The sequence below is a fragment of the Corvus hawaiiensis genome, chromosome 11 (genome assembly GCF_020740725.1).
Source record: "Corvus hawaiiensis isolate bCorHaw1 chromosome 11, bCorHaw1.pri.cur, whole genome shotgun sequence".
In the NCBI taxonomy this organism is placed as follows: domain Eukaryota; kingdom Metazoa; phylum Chordata; class Aves; order Passeriformes; family Corvidae; genus Corvus; species Corvus hawaiiensis.
In genome coordinates this window covers 17,608,847-17,629,632 of record NC_063223.1, presented here as the reverse complement: position 1 = coordinate 17,629,632, position 20,786 = coordinate 17,608,847, and the positions used below count along the sequence as shown (strand labels likewise).

General features: G+C 50.4%; 1 long non-coding RNA gene across 1 annotated transcript; it reads left to right on the top strand.

Annotated features, from left to right (window-relative positions):
- The first annotated feature begins 10,594 nt into the window (after positions 1-10,594).
- LOC125331837 lies at positions 10,595-19,327 on the top strand. Its single transcript, XR_007206232.1, has 2 exons — positions 10,595-16,980; positions 17,433-19,327. It is a non-coding gene; the product is annotated as an uncharacterized LOC125331837 (long non-coding RNA).
- The last annotated feature ends 1,459 nt before the right edge of the window (positions 19,328-20,786 follow it).

Below are 20,786 nucleotides of genomic sequence, written 5' to 3'. Positions count from 1 at the left end.
AAGCATTGCTATAATCCTGCTGTGAGCTGCCTGTGGGGAGGGGGGTGTAGTGACGGCAAGGCTGGGTGAGCAGTGGTCCCCTGGGGAAAGCTGGGTCACCAGGGGTGTTCATGGATACCCAGTTGTGCCATGGTGTGAGCAGGGTGGAAAACATCCCACAGAGTTGGGCTGGGCAGCCAGGAGCTCCACCTCAGACAGGACATCTGTAGGGGCAGGACACCTCATGGAGAAAGAACATCCCGTGGGAGAAGATGTTCTGTGGAAACAGAAACCCTTTTTGGAGAGAGGACATACATCCAGGTCAGCATAACCCCTGGGGACAGGATGTTCCTTAGGCATGGGACAACAATTTAGGACAAGGTGTTCTTTGGGAATAGGACCCCTGCCCATGATAGAACATCCATTGGGAACAGGATCCCCTGTTCCAGGATAAGAATGCCTCTTTGGGACAAGAGTCCCATCCAGGGCAGGATGTGCCTTTGGGACAGAAATCCCCTTAAGGACAGAATGCTCCAGAGGACAGGCCAGGCCCTTTGCTGCCAGGGCAGCAGCCAGGACCCTCAGATCCCCCCCAATATCTGCTTCTAAACCCTCCTTTAAATACTCAACACACTTCAGTGTATAAATAAAGGGTTTCACACCTCTGATTCGAGTCACCAGGAAAAATGGAGCAAATTAACCAAATTCCAGAGCAGAAGAAATCTCCTAAAAGCCTGCACACCTTTCCTGCACACAGCAAAGCCCTTTAAGACCCAGAAAAGGCAATGAAGGCCAATTTGTTGGTCCCGAATCTGTTAAACAAATGAGTCAGAGACAAAAGGATCCATCAGTCCAGACAGTCTTGAGAGAGACTTGCAGGGACATGGGATGGTGTGCAGGGACAGTGACCCCAGCAGCCAGGGACCCACCATGTCTCTGCACCACAGCCTGCCCGGGGAAAGCAACAGGCCAGTGTTTTGCTGAGGTTTGGGCTGCAAAACTTAACAAGGAAGAAATTAGAAAGAGAAACTTCACTAAAATAGCTTTAGAAAATCATCCTACCAAAGGAATGGGACGAAGAACAAAGGAAGGAGGGGGGACCGAACCCAAGGGAAGGTAATACTGGGACATGGCACCGTTCATTGAATCTGCTACAGTGATGAGGAGGAGGGGAAGGAGGAAGGACTGCCCCAGCACAGCTCGGTGCCACTTGCTGGCAAGGCCATTGGTGGCATTGCCGTGTTGGTGGTGGCATTGCCGGGCAGGTGAGAGAAGAGCACCAAGCCCCCAGTGTCCAGCCATGCCATGCTGTGGGAGACAGCCGCTTCCTTCGCAAGCACGTCACTGCTGCTGGAAAGCACGGGAGATTCAATCTATAATTTACAGGCATATCCATCTGGGAAGTGGCTCGACAAGCCTGGGAGAGCAGCACTGCCCTCCTGGCTCCTGCTCTTCTTCTAATTTAAGAATTCTTTACATTGAGGCATGGTATGAATAAGGGCCAGTGACAGGCGCCATCCCCTCCCTCCCTATCCTGTCACTGCCTCCTTGGCTGGCCACAGCAGGTTCTTGCATGCTGCTTTCAGCCTCCCCAGGACACAGTTTGGAGCTGTTGACTCCTGCACCTTTAACACAGATGCTCGGGACAGGCTTTCTTAGGAAGCCCCCAGAGATGCTGCAGCAGCCAGGGCTGGGCTGGATGATGCTGGTTGCTGTGGAAACAGCAAAGCCAGATCCAGGGACCGCAGCATTTTCCCTGCACCTGGTACCAGCTCCTCTCACCTAGTTTGCAGCTGGAGAGCATAGGATGCTGGAGAGCTGTTCTGGTGGCGTTGGGCTGTTCCCAGCCCCAGTCTGCTCCAGTCTCACCTTCCCCAGGGATCAATGGGCTTGCTCCCTCCCACCCTGTGTATGTCATGCACGGGGTGTTTCATTGCATGGGGCTCCCTGGGATGGGACACAGTACTTTGGACCAGGGCCACCACCTCTTCTCCAGCCACCTGGGGGCCAGATCCAGCCATCCCCCCAGGAACTGCATGGCACAGCCTGCCAGCACATCCCAGGAAAGCCTTTTGCACCAGCACCATGACTTCACTCAACCAGTGCACCACCACAGGCTGTCTTAAATGTCACCCAGATCTGCGGGAGGTGGGACACAGTGGGACAAGCCACACAGGGTCCTCCTTAAGTGTAGCCAAACCCTGCCATCGGCCAGGCAGGTGCCGCTGTGTGCCAGGCTGCCACCCATGCCAGGCTCATCCTTGCTCCACTCACAGGCAGCTCAGCTCATTACAGGGATGCCGGGATGATGGAGTATCCTGCCGGAGTAAAGGAAGCCAGGTAAACTTCTCCATCCATCAGGGCCCCCACTTTCTGCCAAGCACATTAGGGGATAATTAAGTAAAAATAGGCCTTCCGACCAGTGTAGCTCATTAAGGGCTAATTAAGTTAATTAGTGCCAGGTGTGGATTGCAGCGCTTGCGCGTGTGGCTGTTGTTTGCTGTAATTGCATTTTCTCAGCAGCTTCCTCCGCCAGGCTGGAGCTCTGCCAACAAGGAAGGGATTCAGTGCCCGCTGTTGGTGCAACACGGGGCAGCTGATGGGCACCCAGCAATGGCACCGCACCAGGGACAGTTAACCCTTCTGTCCCCGTGCCTCCCAGGCGGCTCTCCCACCCCAAAGCCAGGGCCTGACCGTGGGGCAGCATGTGCTCCTCCTGCCTGTACACAGGGGAGGGACAAGAGCCTGTGCCATAGCAGTCCCCAAAAGCAGCCAGGAAGGCAGAGGACAGCCTCCCAGGGACCCAGCATTGAGGCCAAGACTTCTGAAGGTCTGTGAAGGTGAATATGGGCAGGGATGAAGCAGCAAACACAGCCATGTATGCTGGTCATATTGGTGCTGAAAGATGAAAGAGCGATGGTGGAGAAAAGGGTGGAGAGGAAGACAAAAAGGCGAGAAGGAAACATGAGAGGGTGAGGAGAGAGATGCCAGGCTCTGATCTGTGCTTCCCGCACCCGGGAGCAATTAGAGCTGCTCTGCCTGTGCCCTGCAGAGACACTGAAGGGATGAAGATGTGACAAAGACCAGGCTATTTTTTGCTGAGGTTACTGTCACTAATAAATGGAGACTCTCCCTTGACACGTGTTCCTGTTCCTTCCAGCGTCTGGGCATTTGGCATCCTCCTCCAAGCACAGCCTTGCCGGTAGCAGCCTTCGCTTGGAACTGACCCACGTTCCCTCCAGGGAGGCTCGGCTCGTAAACAATTCTGTGAAATACGGCTGAAAGGCTTTGAGGGGATGGAGAGGCTGTGCAGGCACCCCATCCCTCTCCCCATGCCATGAATCAATCCCCAGTAAGGCAGGAGCAAGGCAGAGACCTCCATCCATATCCCGGGATGGAGGCCGGGGAGCACAGCCAGCATTCTGGGGGGCTGCCTTTCCTGCGGCCTCTATCCAATGGGAAGTTCCTGCTGCCTGCACCACTGTGGCAAGCAAGATGGGGAAAAGGGAGCTGAAGGGGAGGCAGGAGGAGAGATGGGTCCTTGCATCCCCACCGTGATCTCTCAGCACCGAGATAATTGCCTGCTGGTGACAGCTGAGGTCAGGCGTGACAGATACCTCGGGAAGAGCTCCCAGCTCCGAGACCTCCCTGCAGCAACCCAGTTCAATACTGGGGCTGAGAGGTAATTTTCCCAACCTCCCCTAGCACAGGCTCTCTCTGGGTGGATCCAGGTTCAGGCGATGATCCTTCCATCATCCTTCAAACAGCACTCAGCCCCCTCAAACAGCTCCACACGTGGGCTGTGATCCCTGGGGAGGGACAGGGAGTAGTAGGGTACCGAGCCCGAAGGCTTGGAGCTCCCATGGGGTGTGGTGAGAGCACCCAGGCAGGACCAGTGCCCACCTGGGAGCCAGTGGGGCGCAGATGGACCTGTCCATGGCCTCTATCCTCCCATGACCAAAGGAGGCTTTTTCACCTTGCTCTCGCTGGTCCTTGCCACCTCATCCTTGCACAGAGCACCAGGCAACCCCACTTCCTCTGCCATGGGAAAAGGGACTGGAGAGGGAGTGTCCTGTAGCCCCCTTGGATGGCCAGGAGGCCAATGAGCACATCCTGGGGCTGGTAATTCATCCTCCCTTCCCTCTGCACTGGGCTCACTGCAGTGGGACTTGGCTCACCTGTCCCCCTGCTGCAGTGCTGAGAGTGGGGCAGAGCACCAGAGCTGAATGTTGGGCATGGAGAGGCCAGGATGAGACGCGTGATGCCACCAACGTGGCCCCTACAGCAGAGAGCATGTGCCCAGGCAGGGAAGGAGGCAGGGAAGCAGGCAGGCAGCGCTCCGAGGAGGCTCTGCAGCACCCTTGGCTCCCCTCTCCCCGGCGCCGGGCGCGAGGCTGACAGGATCATTACAGCCGCTATCTGGGCTCACGGGCTTATCCCTCTCCCTTTCGCCTTTTGCATAATGGATAGGCTGTGAGTAATGGGAAATGGCAGCCCAGCCGCGCTTGCTGGCAGCCCCTTAATGAAGAATATGGAAATCTCATCAGTCCAATCAGGCCAGCAAATGAAACTGCTTTCCCCCGCCGATGTGAGCAGAAGGCTAACGACCCGCGCTCCCCGGCTCCATCCCGCTCCCAGGAAGCCCCCCCTTCCCTTTTCCATGTTGACAAGTGAGCTGTGAACTTCATTTTTTCTGGCAAGCAGAGCCCCAACTCATCTTCCCTGCTCCCCTTCCCCAGGCTTGGGCCAGCAGGTATTCCTGTGGGTCAGCCTTCCGCTTGTTCCTCAAGGGCATCGCGCCCCACTCATGGCGCAGTCATCAGCTGGGTAGCACCACCTGCAGGCGTCACCCATCCCCAGCTCCTGGTCCTCCCTTGTGTCCTCCTGCTGTGCCTGAGCCTCCCAGCATCAGCTTTGCCACAGCTGGAGGTGCAAGTCAGCATCCCACGGTGGGGATGTGGGACACGTGGTCCCCCAGCTGCAGTCACCTGAGACCACTTTGTCCCTGCAAGCACTGAGGTCTGTTGGGCTCATGTCCATAGAATCCCAGCGCAACTGAGCTTCGTGGACTTGTGTCTTCTCCTGCAGTGACACCTGCAAAGAGCTACAGTGTGGAGAAACTACTGTTTCCTCTCTTGTCTCCCTTGTCCATCACCCACAGCCTTGCGCCTGGTATAGAGCACAGCTCCATCTCCACTCACCTCCTGCAGCGTGCACCATCGCCAAGCCAGACCTTCAGTCATGACACCTGCACAGTGACACCTCTAGTTGTGTCAGAATTGGAGCATCTTCCAAGAAACTATACCCCCCAGTCACACAGGGGCCACGCTGCTAGGAGCTGGCACCAGCATGCCCCACTCCAAACATATCCCACTTTGGTGTCATCTGCAAACTTGATGATGTACCTTTTGTCTCCTCCTCCCCATAAGCACTGTCCTGGCCCTGAGCAGCCTGGAAGTGCCTCCAGGTCCCACAGGTTTTGCTGTTGCTCTGGGCTTCTGAGCTGTTGTGTCCATGGAGCTGTGAAGTGCTGTCTGTCAAATTGGCTACCATGGTGGCCTAGAACTTTGACTTGTGTATCTTGGTAAGATGTGTGGCTGAGAAAGCCTGACTTTGTCCCTAGCGGGGCACAAGACACGGTCAGTACTGGGATCTCAGTCCACACTGGGATCTGTACAAGGATGGTCACCTTGGATAAAGACCTGAGGGATGCAGGTTCAGCTCTGCCTTGGACTCACCACACAGGCTGTTTGCCCCAAATCTGCACCAAGACTTCATAGCTGGACTTGCTGTGTCCAAAACGTGGCAAAAATTAGATGTTTGCACAGCAGCTCACACCAGCAGGTCCTGACCTCCATGGCAGCATCCTCTGGCCTTTGCAACAGCTCAGGCAGGGGAGAGCAGCAGCATCCTCCCCTGCATCTGTCTGCTCTGTGGGCAAAGGCAGGAGGCTGGCAGGGAAACTGCCGCTCGCTGGTTTGGGGGAATGTTTAATTACCGGCTTTCACAGCCACTGTGTAGCTCCTAAACTGATGGTGTGCCTCGGCTGTGAATTCACCAGAAGCACCGAGGTGGGCATAGGTTTCAATAAAATCCCCAGCTATGTGTACACCCAGGGCATTCAGCCACGCATAAATACACCCATAGCATATGCTCGTGCTACAGCAGAGGATGCTAACTCAGGGCAGAGGATGCTAACTCAGGGCTGGAGGAAACCATTTGTTTCCATGAGTTATAAGATCATATCTGGAAACACCTCTAACAAGCCAAGATCAGTGCGGCAGCGGAGCTGGTGCTGGTCCCCGGCGCAGGCTGTTTGCACACACCAGTAATGATGTGAACGAGCGGCTGTTCAAGGGGCTGATCAACATCAAACCATTGAAATTAAAGGCTGAGGAGAAGCAGAGCCATAAACATTTATTGCAACACTCTGCGTATCATCAGCTGCTGATTTGGAGGCAGTGGAAATGTGCAGCTGAAATAATAGGATTTATCGGAGTCTGAGATGAACTGTCCTTGATGGATGGTTGTAGAAGGGAAACAATGTGCCATCTCCAGCACAAGGCCATTCCTAAAATACAGCGAGGGGGTGGGGGGGGGGCTGCTGCCTTTATTAACTCTAATCCCTCACCATTTTAGAGCCCACACTAGCCGTCAGACCCAACTGCAGCAGAATGAGGAAGCCAGCTTGAAGATGATGCCCTGGAATATCCCGGAGGACTGGAAATCAGACTTGTGGTCTCTAAAAGCTGAGTGTGTAATTTGCTGGAAAGTTGACACCCTTTCTGCTTCGTCTTGATGCGTTTTCCATTTGTTTGATCCCCTTTACATTTTTATCTCTGTTCTTCAGACAGAAAAAGCAAATCTAGGAATTTCTTCAGCTGCTCTCTCTTTGCTTCCCAATTTTTTTTCTGTTGCTTCGCTGACACAACTCAAGTTCATTAATGACACCGACAGTTTGCCTTTTAAAGCAAACTCCATCTTCTTTCACCCACCAAAGCTATGGAGCCCCACCTCTGGAGGGAAAATACAGCTGCTGTGCTCCCCCCAGCCAGCGGGTTAAGCAGGAACTGATGGCACTCAGAGCTCAGCTGCTGTAATCAAATCGTCTCCTGTCACCTTGAGCACCCTGTAATGCTCCTACATCTAACAGGCTGGGAGGAAGAGAGGGCTGAGAAAAGCAGTATCAGAAGAATGTGGGAAGAGAATAATTTGATAGATTTTTTTAGTTGGTTTTTTTTGTTTTTTTTTTTTTTTTTTTACATTGATCTGAAAATTGAAGTTATGGATTGTTTTTTAAAAGGGAACTTCAGAAAAAATCTCTCTCTCCCTCTCTCTCTCTCTCTCTCTCTTAGAAGTGAACCCAGGGAAATATTTCCATGCAGAAGTCTCTGACTTACAGATCATCCAAGGTGTTTTATGCACATCAAAGTAGCTAATATCTGAAACAGGAGAAAAACCCAACTTGACTTCATCAGATTTACAAACAAGTTAGCTTTGGCTGCATTGAACATCTGCTGCAGGCCCTATGGAGAGGAACTGTCTCGTACCTCTCCTGGGGACTTTTGGGCAAGGCTGGATGCAGAAAGGTTTCTGCTGTGACAAACTGGCTCTAATTTGCCCCCTAAAAAGAGGGGGGCAGCATCACAGCTAACGCCTTGTCAACACTCTGTGACACTGACGGGACAAACCCATCTGGATCAAGGCAAGAGGAAATGCAATGTTGTCACTGTCCCATCTGAGACATCCCTGAGAGCCCCAAATTTAGTGCACCATTCATACTTCATTGGTCTCTATACTAGCCCTCAGCACCAGCATCTCTGATAAAACAAGCCTTGCCAGGAGCCTCTATCTCATTTTTCCTGCTCAAATGGGTTGCAGAAGGGACTTGCTTTTGTTTCCACCAACACAAAGCCGAAAAAAACCCTCCAAGCTACATCCGTATGGGATGTGGGTGGTTGGAGAAAAATGGGTTTCCTGCTGCTTTGTATGTCCTAAAGCCTATTAACTGGGACTCTGTCTCTACCACTTCTTGTTTTGCCTGACAGGTTAAGCCCGCGTTGGCTTGATGAGACATTAGTGGCAGAACTTTTCCTGTGCCAGCCTGACACAATTCCCACTCCCACAGTTCCGATGTCCCAGATTAGCTGCTCTTGAAGGCACCATTTGAAGATGTTGCACCACACCTTCTCACTGAGACCTTGAAGGGATCCTGTAACCCTCTCAAGATTGCATTGAACTATGTAGAAAAAAACCTGGTTTCTTCAGGGTTGATGCAGCAAGTGACGAAGGCGGAGTGGGGGAGCAGGGACACCTGAGCAGAGATTTTCTCCCTGTTCAGCTGCTTTGGGCATTTGGTTTCTTGCTGCCCAAGTTCCTCTATCATCAGCAGTGAGAACCACAGTCCTCATTGCTTCTTGTGGTCCACAAGCAGCTTTCTTCTGCTGCACCTCCTAACAGAGATCTGTTTGTAAGTGCACCTAAGCCTGCTTCCCCATACCTGCTCTGACCTCTTCTCTGTCCCACGACACAGAAACATGAAAAACATGAATGCTAACACTCCTGCAAATGCAAGAAAAGGGACACTTTCAGTGTGGCTTCACATCTTGAGGTTGCTGAGGAGCCATTTTCAGCACTTCAAGTTGAAGTACTTTCAGAAAGGAAAATCAATGCTGAGGCAACCCGCCCAGAAATGAGGGGTCAGCAGGCTGGTGTGAGGGAGGTGCAGGTGACGGAGGAGCAATGGGAGAGTGCCTCCAGTGCGTGATCCCTCATTGTGGCTGAATCACTAACCCCAAACACATAAATCAAACCCAGCTTGGGGATCACACCTGCAGGCACACTCTGTTTGATCCAGGAAGGCTCACTTCAGCCTCTTTTGGAAAGACCTTGCCAAGGCTGGACAATGGGAAGGGCTGCTGTGTGTTGCTGTTAGCATTGACACATTTGCCCCATTATTCATGGCTGGTGTGCATTTTGCTTCCTCTTGGTTCCCAGCCTAGTTTTTCACTGGGTTTTCATGCCTTTGAGGCAAGCAGGACTGAAATGGTGCCAGTCCTTTGTCAAGAGCCAACTGGGCATACCCTGGGCTTCAGTTTTTGCTGGCGACAGTCCCAAGAGAAGCCGTCTTGTGGTCCTCTATCGTCTGTGTCGCCTCTCCTCTCTGCTGTCCAGCTCACTAATCATTTTTTAAATCTATTAGCTGAATTTTAATTTTTTTTAGTGGACATGATGGAAGAGTAAGAGTCTCAAAGACAAGTGTTAGGAAAACTGGTGCCTGGATCTTTTTCCTCCATCCTCTTGCAGCGCCAGCTGAAGTGAAAGGCTATGATGCATGAGCTCACTTTTAATCAGGTAATCCAGCTGGGAGAGAGCAATACCATAACAATCCATTCAGGATTAAAGTAAAGCTTCTGGCAGTGTCTCTCACCATCCATAAGACATTCATTGTCTCTGCTATGAGTTGCAGGCTCTTCTCTGCTGGGCAGAGTCTCCCAGGATGTCCGAGCACTGGGACAGCACCCATAGTAGGAGCCACTCACTTCTCAACTCAACTCATCTACCCACTCAAACAACACCAGCTTGGGCTTTATCTTCTGTTTATGCCCCCAGCAGAACTGAAAAAAACCCAGTGCCCATCCTTCCCAGAATCCCATCTCTTCCCAGGCCTTTGGCTTTGCACAGGTGCTCCGAAAGCAGAGCAGTGTGGGGCAGGGTGAGTAGGAAACACAATTGTGTTGCCAGTAACAGGTCCTCAGAGTCTTCTGCCCAAACTGTGGATTTATTTGACTTCTCCCAAGACACTACAAAGTCTGAAGGCCAGGAAGAGAGTGGTGCTATGGGGTTCTCCTCTGAAATGAGCTACCTGAACCCAGGCACAGTCTGGTCAAGTCAGGCTAGAGTTTCTCCAGGGTGGTTTGGCCGCTGCTGGAGCTGCCAGCTGTGCAGGGGGACAAAAGGAAAGATCTGCTTGCTTTTCCTCCATAAAGGCACCACTTGGTCTGTGTCCACATTGCTTCTTCCCTGAAATGCAGTGCCAGGAAGGTGCTGCTTCTCTCCCAGTCGCTGGCACGAGGAAAGCAAACTGGCTGTCCTTGGCATTTGATATAAGGCTTTCCACAAACACCAGCTAATGGGAATTCCTCAGTGGTGTCCCTGGGAGCTTCAATATTGGATGTCAAGGCAGACTTTTGTCTTCTCAGCAGGCAGCTGGACCTGATGTGCTTAACCCTTTCCAGCCCGAACCAGAGGGTGAAGGACTGAGCATGGCAGGGCCTCAGAGTGGGCTGGGGTCCTGCTCCAGCTGCCTGCTGTGCTTGGCTGCTCCATGCCCCGACCTCAGCTTCACACCACTCCTGCTCCTGCAAACTCAGTGCACATCCAGCTTTGTTTTATTGTCAAGGTGCCTCGGAGCATAGGGATCCAGGAGGATTACTGAATGCCTTGCAACTTGGAGATGGCAGGCACACCGGGCACGCTGAAGGGTTTTGTTTGTGCCTGGTGAGAGCAGCTGTGGGCAGGAGTGGGTGAGTGGGGAAGTTACCAAAAGAGAAATAAGGAAACAAAAGGCAAGTTGGGGCAGGGGGGGTAATGTTTGCATGGGGGAGGGCAGGAATTTCTTTTCTTTGTCGGAAAGTCTAAAGTGCCTTTCTTTAGTGCCTTGGTCGCTGCATGGGGCCTTGGTCAATAACATTCCTCCCTCACCCTGCGGAAGGAGACGGGCCAAGCAAGACATGGCTGAATGAAATTCCTCTCACCTCACCCCGTAAACATCCCAAGAGTCTGGCCCCATTATGGCTGGGTACAAAAGTCTGGGTCCGAGGCCGAACAAAAGGATGGGGAAGAAAGTGCAGGTTGCCAGGGCAACGCTGTCCAGGCTGCCTGGTTTTATCAGCAAGGGGCCTGGGTTTTCTGCCTGAGTTACGGGAATCTGAGGCAATTTATTTCCACCGCAAGACAGAGGCTTTAGAGGGCAGCGTGGTGAGGCTCCGGCTTCGCTTTTGGTGTTCGCAGCAGGGCAGGTGAGGTGGGAGCAGCCGGGTACCCAGAGAGCCAGCAGCATCCTGGGAGGCACGGGGAGCACAGCAACGCCCAGGGAGTCCCCTGCAAAGGTTAACACAGAATGGTGACCCTCCAGGGAGTCTGTCCAATCTGCCCCTTACATGATTTGGGCTCTGTCCCGGCCTCCTCTACAACACATGAAGTCTGCTCGTCCGTCTGTTCAGAGTCCATTCATCTCTCTTGACTGAGGATGGACTTCTCTCTGCTTGGGGACCCCAGTACCCTGGCAGGTTGGATTAAATTGGGGAAAACCGGTTTTTTCAGTAGCCTGACGGAGAGGGTTTTACAGTTTAATTCAGAGAGGCTTTTACAGTTTAATCCAGATGAAGGCTGGTTACTTCTAGGCCTAGTGTTGTCTGCACTAGAGATGATCTGGTCCACTCCCAGAGAGCATCAAAGTTGCCTCTGACAGGCCTGGATTGCAGTGGGAACATCTGGAACCCAGTGCCTGAGGGTCAAAAGAAGCAGGACTGCCAGGTCCCCTGGCACAGCATTTAGCAAAGCTAATGCAAAACCTTAAAGCTACCTGAGCCCGGAGGACTGGATCTGGGATGTGTTGGCCTCACATTGAAAAGGACGAGGTCAGCTATGGGAAATTAAGTTCCAACTGGATAAATATCCTTCCCCACCAGTTTTTGGTGACAAGAGACAGAATACTCCAGAGACCTGGAAGCAGTAAAGACAACATGGGAAACCAAGCTGACACCAATCTTACAAAGGGTGTTACAACACTGGGGAAAGTATCATTCAGGCATCCACTCAGCACAGTAGCTCTATTGGGCAGCAAAGATGTTCATGATGTGGCTCCCTGTCAGTCTGAAGAGGATGATAACGCTGGGTGTAGGGTCAACATGCAAGATAGAGAATGAAAAAAAGCCTGAATGGTATAACAAAATAAGGTACAAAAGTCAGACATGCTGATGTGTTAAAGCCAGGACAAGCAGGCATTTTTGGTTTCCAAACAAACCAAAATACCAAAATGCAGGTGGGATGGCAAGGTTTCCAGAGGCAGAACCTCTTGCAGAAGAGAAAGAACCACACTGAAGGTTGTGAATGTAGTACCCACTCCTTGTTTGTTTCATGTTTTTCCTGTGGGATGTGGGGAGTTTGTAGGATGGGTCAGTAGCATGCAAAGACCTGGAACAAAATTTGCAGGCCAGCTCGGTTAAACAGCTGGAGCAGAACCAGCTCAGCAGGCCATGGAAAGCATTCGGCCGAGACAGCCTGCTCATCTCAATTCATCTAGACAAATTTCTAGACAAATGCGCCAAGCTGTGCTCAATGGAGTGACAGGGAAATTACTAATTAAACTGAAGATGGTGGGATTAGTGGGAAGAAATAGCAGTCGGGTACAGAAGCTGTACCTCTGGACAGAGGCAGTAGCAGGCTAGACAGAGTTCACCACTGGAGTTTCTCTGGAATTGATCCTGGGATTGATCTTGTTTATTCTCTCCATGAATGATGTTGTCATAAGAAGTGGAAGCGCTTAGGTTAAGCCAGCTGATGACGCAGAAGGGAGAGGCATTGTGAATGCAGAGGAGACAGGAGATCAAACAGAAAGCAGCAGACAACCTTGAGCACGGAGACGCAGGAACGAGTTGAAATTCAAGAGCACGAAATGCAAGACTAATCACAGGGTTGGGGTTTTTTGTGCTAGACAGGGAGTGTGTCAGTTGGACATGACTGAGGAGGAGGTGAACTTCGTTGTAGCAGTCATGGGTGATTATGAACCACCAATGAGCTAAAGGCACAAAAAGGCGAACGAGACCCGAGGGGTTTGGGATATTGCCAGTAGAAGCAGGAAATTATTAATAGCATTTGCGAAGTACTGACAAGACCTCATCTAGCATTGGGTAGGAGTCCTGGACAGGTAGGCTGAATTCTTGCCAGAAGCAGTGCAGAAAAATTCTCTGAATATGATCAAGAGACTGGAGATTCTGTTTCACGAATAAAACAAAAGATGGAAGGAGTTATCTTCTCCATTGGTTTGCAAGTGATAGCCAAGCACAGCAGAAAAACTCACAAATTAGAAAGCAAGGATGCTGACAACCCCAGACCCTGTGTCCCTGTGCCTCCCTCCCACCTGAAACTACCTGAGCTCTTGCCCTCCACAGGATCTCTTCTGCAGAGAGACCATTTGCACCCTCCTCCTTCCCCCTCCTCGCCTTCGTGCCTGGAAACTGATCCCCACTTCAACTCTAAACAGGCAAAAAGAAAAGGAAAGCCAGTAGACTGGGTCTTTTGTACAGCAAAGCAGATTAGGGGCCTCCCAGGGACTTGCAGCTTGTAAGAGGGAAGGGCTGGGAGATGGAGGGAGGTAGGGGGGTGGCTCTGCTCTCCTCCACAAACAGTGAAACTCAGACCTGCCTTTGGTCTGCTCCTTGCAAAGTCTTTTTTGTCCCCCTTCCTTCCTGTCCCCCCCCTTCCTGTCCCCCCCCCCCCGCTTGACATTGTGGACCAGCTTTTGGGGGCTAGGATCTTTTCAGTTCCTGCAATGGATTTAATTCCTGAAACGTGTGTCCTGTTCCCCGCTCCCGTGCTGAATCAGGAAAGCATTCACCCAAACAAAAGCCAAATCTCCCTCCTAGGGGCAATCAGGAAAAGGGGTCCCTGCAGTGGTCTCTGGTTTGAAGACAAAAGGTTGCTTGAACTATAGACAAGCGGGTTAGTGCCACCATGGATTATAGAAACAGCTGTGGAAGCAGGGATTAGCCACCACCTGTGTGACAAAGGCTACAGGTCTCCAGTCCCAGGGCCAGCAGAACACATGGCAGAGGCTTTGTGCTACCTGTCTGCCTGAGCTTGACTCTTCAGGTGCTTTCTTTATTCTCAACTTGCCCTCACCAAATGCAAAGTGCTTAGGCTAGGATGAGCCAGACTTGCCTAGACCCAGGTTTGGGCAATCTTGGCCTCTTTTAATTTGAGTTGACTGATTCCCTCTGTCCTACAGCCCAACTCCTCTTTGGCTGTGAGCTGTAGGAAATGACTTGGTGTGGTGAGCACACTAAGGCAGAGCAATGCCTGGGTACAGGGGAAGCACAGACCCTGCCACTGCCACTGGCACTGAGCTGCTCCTCGTGCAGCAGCTTGGTCTGCCATGGGGGACTGGCTTTCTTAAAGCCTCTTGACTTGAAGGGAAGCTGCTACACCTTTTTAAGTGCTCTGTAATGTCCTACTTGTTGGTGTGTCCATGCAGCACCCCATCCCTTTAGCCCTTCTAGGCTCAAGCTTTGTCCTCTGTAAAACAGCCATGGCATAGACCCATCCTCTGGCAGGGGACTTGCAAAGCTAAAATCATTACTAGTTTTGAAACATTCAGCTATTTTAGTGAACTCAACTGAAAAGCTTTTTAGGAGACTAATAATCCTACCTCCCTAGCAGAGATTGAATAATGTGCAGTAAATCCTGCCTCAGGCTTCATGCACTGAACAACACGGTGGAAAAGCCTTGTGAGATTTTTTGCTAACGGTGCAAAGTCTGTCCTCTGTGTGGCATGAAGGAGGGTCCCCCAGAAAATAGCTTAGCTGTGGAATTAACTCTAAATGTGCTGCAACCAGATTGTTTTGGGCAACTTCATGTGTACATGCATGTTTTGTTCTGTAACAGTTGGTTATACAGTCCTTTTTGTCAACAGGTTTTCGAGTTAAACTTTAAACAAAAAACCTCACCAGAAGGGTAATCCAACACTGGAATTGTCTGCCCAGGGAGGTTGTGGGGTCTCCATCCTTGGAGATACTCAAAACCTGATGAGATGTGGTACAAATCAACCTGCTTGAGATGGATCTTCTTTGAGCCAGGCAGTCGGACTACATGGTCTCCAGAGGCTCCTGCCAACTTCAATTGTTCTTTAATTTTTAAAAAGCTGTAGAAGGATGAGTTAGCCTCTAAATTTCAGGACACAAGATTTGCCATGGGAACTGACTATCCAGATGCAAAAGCACTGAGCCTGCAATCCCTTGAGCTGAGGGCAAGGAGACACCCTGCTACCCACAGAGCATGAAAAGCCTTTTCTCTTTGCTTCTTCCATTCAGCCAAGAGAAAAAGACAGTAGTGGGGGCCTGAATTATGGCACTTGTGGGTTCTTCCTGTTGCTGACAATAACGAGGGGCAGCATTAGTTTCCAGGCAACTGATTTGGTGTCTTTCCAAGGGCCTCTGGCAGTGGGGTTTCTCACTGAGGACCCTGGTTTCTTCCCTTCCCTTTGTAAGCATTACACTCTCACCTAAATTGCAGACTCCACTCTCCTGGTTGCAGGTTTTTTGACATCCTTGCCTTTGATTTTCAGATCCTCACAGTTTTTTTTAAACATGGGTTCTCCTCAGGGAAACTCCCAAAGATGGTGGATCTGCAGGTGCAGCAACACCAAGTGAGTGTGGTCGAGATTAAAAGCTGGGCTGGTGAGGGTGGCAGAAGGCACAGAGGTAAGGTACAGCCCCAGAGAACATGAACTTGGTGCTTCAGATTGGGAAACTGGGATCAGCACACAGCTTTGACAGACCTTCATGTCTACAAACCTACAAATGCTACAAAGCCACTCAAAACAGAGCTATCTGAACTTCACCAAGTCCCCACCTTGAATCGTGGTGCTACTGCAGCAGGACCTAAGGCAAGAGACACCCATGATGCTGCTAAATGCCACAGCATATTCCCTGCTAAAAGTGGGGCTGCTTCACTGCTGAGTCTGTGGCTTCTGAAGGAGAATAAAAACACCGGTCTTTACCAGATAAAGCTCAATAAAGCTGGGTAATTCCAAGAACAAAGGAAATTAAATTCTCCAGACTGCACTGTAGAAGTGACCCACAATGTTCTGTGGTCCAAACCCGTGTAGAATTATGATTCTTTTAGGCATAGAGACCTGACTTTTTAGAATGATGGACTTTTTTTCCCTGGAACTTTACTTTTAGTCTTTAAAATGGAAAATTCCAGAAGAGAAGGAGAAATTACAGGTTCCTAGGAACATCAAGGATCAACTGTTTCCTAGCAGAAGGCAAGACAAGAGCCAAAGGCGACCCCAGTACAGGCTCAGCCCTCACTAGTCAGGGCCCTCTTGTGTTACACTCGCAGCCTGGGAAGAGGGGGAACTGGAGCTGGGAATCAGAATGTTCAGATCAACCCCAGGGAAGCAGCAAACATACCATTTCATACAACATGAAATGAGATCTAACAGGGAAGAGGAGAGGGAAGGTGGAGGGGGATCCATTATTCATGAAGGCAACAGTAGTACAACAGAGCTTGCACAGACCCAGGCAGCGCTGGATAAGGTTACTGCAGAAACAAGGGTTGGTAATGGTATGCCAAAGCTCTGCTTCTTGGGTGTAGAAAGCAGAGAGGCATTGAGTCCTTCCTTTTCCTTTCTTTCCCCTTTCTTTCCCTTCCCTTCCTTTCCCAGCACAACACTCTCCTGGGGCATATGACATCAGAAACAAGCTTCCTTGGAAAGCTCTACTCATGGTCTGTTGAGGAAGATTTGGGAAGTTAGAAACCTGTAGAACACAGGAGGAGGGAGAAGCGGACCCCAGAGAGATAGCAGACAAGTGAGATCAAGGTTCTCCACCTCTCACCAAGGCTGATTCTGATTTCCTCAACAGGGAAACCTATCAGGGCTTGGCACTTGTCTCAAATGACAGCACGTGTTTGCTATGGTTCTGTGGTTTCTCACAAAGCAATGGTTTTTTGTTTTGTTTTTTTTTCCAGTTTGCTGCTTTCTCTTTTTTCTCCTTGCAAACAGAGCTGCTGGCTCCTCTCTGGCAGGCTGGCTGTGGGACACCATTTACAGATGGATGGGTGAGCAGGTACCTGTGTAGCGCTGACTGTTGCAACATGGAGGACATATCTCAGCAGTTGTCCTGAGGAATTAAACATCCCTGGATGTTTGGACAGGAAACTGGGCTCTGGCTTTGCACTGCTTGGCTTGGAAATACCCTAAGAGTAAAAAAGAGGGTGAGACACAGAGCTGGGTTGATGTGCAGAGGAAGGGTTGTAGCCCTTATAGCTCTTGATGGCATCACCTGCAGTGGTTTCTGGGGCTACTTAAACTCTGTGTGATGGGCTAACTCTAGTCCTTCTTTCAGGCAACAGTGGTGGCTGTTACCTGCATCACTGTTACTGCTGGAACTCAGTCAGGGGTGTGGGGCAAGGAAGGGATTGTTTCCTGGGCACTTGGTGGTGTGTATATACAACACAGGTGGTGGGTAGCACAAGCAGTGAGGCATTTTGCTTAAACTGGTACGTTCCTGCTCACCTTTTGGTTGATGTGTAGGGGAGAGGCAATGGGGGGACAATTATCTATTAAAAACACAATCAGATGTTGAATGTGAATATGGACTGTGGGCTACTATCCAGGGGGAAAAAATCCACCACTCAGTGCAACGCCTTTGTTTTGCCTTGAACAGAAGCAGATCTGTAATCCTGGAGGTGGTGGAAAATGAACTATTTCCTACCCTGGACAGCTTGCGCAAGGCAGAAATGTGTGCAGGCTTGTGCAGTGAAGGTGATCCCTCCACTCAGCAGCTGAGGAGGCCCTGGGATTGTGACACTCTTGTGTAGGGGCCACTTTGATGGACTAGAACATGTGCTGAATCACACCCTTGTGCAAAAAGAGCTCTTCCTCAGCTGAGGGACGCTTTGCAGGATCAGACTCTGCTGGTGCTGCAGGAAGTGCTGACATCAAATCAGTGCATGTCATTGCCAGGCTGTGCCTGGAGGGATGTATGGCTTGAGCACACTGGCTTGGATCATGTCCCATGTGTAGTACTAGGGCTGCCAGGCACTGCAGCCAGAACACTTAGTGCTCACCTGGAATACATTGCACGATATATTTAGAATGCCTTTTTTTTTAATTTCCCATTGCTTTTAATTGCATTCAGCTATTTTGATATTTCTGCCGGTGGTCGGCCACATGGTTTTGCAAAAAAAAGCCACCATTGAGCAGCGTGTGGGCCTCGTGTCTGCCTGTGAGCCAGGTCCCATCTGGCTGTAATTACTAGCTTCACATCAGCAAAAGAGTGTAATATTTAAATACAAATGTTTGATGTTTGCATAGCAAACCTCAGGATGGAAAGCTCTTGATAATCAGCCTGCAGGGAGGAGGTGGGCTTGCTGCAGGTGAGCACTGAGGTGTGTGGGATGCAGCAAGACTTTGTGGGGTTTTATGGGGATAGAGAGAAGAGCAACACTGAATTCAGAAGCCCTTCATGCCTCGCTCTGGGCAGAAGCTCCACACAGCATTGTAATCCTCAGTCTTAGGCAGATGGGCTATGAGCAGGGCAGATGTGATGCAGGGCAGATGACCCTGCCAGGAATCTCCCATATCCTCGCATTCAGAACATGTGAGGAGGTCACTGAAGCTTGCAAAATGGTAGAAGAGCTCCTGAAATCAATACAGGCTCCCTGCCCTCAGTAGTAGCCATCAGGATGGATAACAACCCTTGTTAGGTTTCAGCAGCTCAGGCACCAGCCGTGCCTGGAGAGCAGGGAGCTGGAGCCAAACTCACAGAAACATGGACAATCTATTGCACCAGCCCCTAAACACTAAGCTTGGGACCACAGCAAGCATTAGCCACTTTGTCTGGCAGAGATAAGATCCAACCCATAGTACCCTTCCAAAGAACCTTCCCCTGCTTGTAGTGAACACAAGTGTGAGATCTCTTGTGTACAGCACTTTGCTTCTCTGCCCTTCAATCCCAGTCCTTTGGGGAAGGAAAACAACAAGCTTGTACTGCACCCTGCTCCAATTGGGACGACAAAGTGAGAAAACGGCTTCATCTGCTCCCAGGCACGTCTGGAAGGTGACAGACACGTGTGCTGCCTGCAGCATCCTCTGTTTAGCATTAAGGTCCAAGCACAACCGTGCACACCCAGCCAAATGAGAGTCCTGGAGCTGCTGCCTGCTGTGCCACCTCCTGTAGGGTACACAGCACCCTTGTTTTGCTCCTGATGGAGAAGAAAAGCCATGCCTGGAGATGGCTTTCGTTCATAATGCCATCACAGGGCTAGCAGCTGGCTCTTCCTGAGCTTGTCCAGACAAGGTTCAACCTGTCACAACTCGTCATTTTATAAGTGCAGGAGGCTAGAGCCTAGGATAACAGGATACTAATAGGATAACAAATGCCTCCTCACTGTCTCAGGGGGTTTGGGGACCTATTCTCTGCAGCTTGCACACCCAAGGTGAGCCAGCCCTACTGTCGTCACTGCCTCCGAGGAGCATTGCTCATCTTGACAAACTTTAAAGCTGCATCCTGACAGACCAAAATAAATCAATCAATAAATAAATCGTCCGTCTCGTCTACTGGATTCTGCAGTTTATTTCCTTGGCGCTGATGAAAAATAGTTGGATGCTTAGTATCTTCATGAGACTAATTATGATAAACAGCCCCATCGCTGCTAATATCCGGACATTAATTCCCAGATGGAGCTGCAGAAAATGTCAGGAATGGAAATGTCAGCTCTCTAAAAGGACCTGGCAGGTATTGAAGTGGGGACTGGAACGTCAGCAGAGGAGGGAGTAGGGGGAGATCTGGGAATTAGCAGGATGTCGGTACACATTTGGAAGCTATAATTCTTCTCACTTGATTGCCCAGTTCCTCCCAGCAATGCCACAACCACAGCTTTCTTTGGATTTTGCTTTCTCTGAGCTCTGCTCCCGGTACCGAAGCAAAAGACTGGCACTCACTAAACACTTTCTTTGGGCAGAAGAAGCTCAGCCTTAAGCTTCAGGAATCTCCTTCCTGCTGGGATTCCCAGAAATGTCACCCTGCTCTGCAGGATGGACACACCAGTAATTGCCTCTACACTGGGTGTGGGGCAGGCAGGCTGACAGGCAACAAAAGGTTACACCCAAACTCTGCTTCCATTCTCCTCTGGGTTTCACATCTGCATCCATATTTACATTGCTACAATTACCAGCTGAATACAAAAATATGACAGAAAATAGCAAAAAACCCACTCTCTTAGGGTTTCTGTTTTGGTTTTGTTTGTTTGTTTGTTTGTGGTTTGTTTGTTTGTTTGTTTGTGGTTTGTTTGTTTCTGGTTTTTTGTTTGCTTTCTACGAGCAGTTTTAAAAAGTTTCTTGTATTTAGGAGGGCTATTTATGGATAATATTCCCTGCCAAGCGAGAAGGTACTTCAATAGTAGATGGACTAGCCAGACAAATGATATGAATGCCCAACTACTGACAACACTGTGTCGATGGCAGGAAGTCAGGCTGGCACCTGGCGCAATAAATCAGCTGATGAACAAGTCCAAGAAAGTCTGTTTTGAAGCCATTTGAAATCAAAAAATGGGTTGTCCTCTCATGGTGCAAAGACATGCACTGGTTTTGCTGCTCTGTTCAGCCTGCTGGCTCAGGCCCTGTTCTGTACAGCATCTGAAACAGTGGTGCTCAGACAATGATCTATTCCAGCTTTTGGCACATGCTTTCCAGTGGAAAAAATCTAAACAGGTTGGGGATTCCTTGATCAGATGCCAGTTGGTTGAGAGAAAGCCTTTTCACAGGAGTCTGTTACTGTTTGTCAGCAAAGGCTGGAATTTTTGCTCAAAGCCAGATCATTTCGACATTTACCTGATGAGAGGAGATTTAAGCTTGAGCCTGATGGGTCTGGTTCAGACCGCAGACTTGAACCAGAACTCTCCAAGCCCCCCAGCAAGTTCTCTTGTGGTAGGGAGCCAAGATGCCTCTGTCTCTCATGAAAAGTTTGAAGTTCCTCTGGAAGCTTCAGGGAAAATTTCCAGCCTTTCTAGAAGCAGGC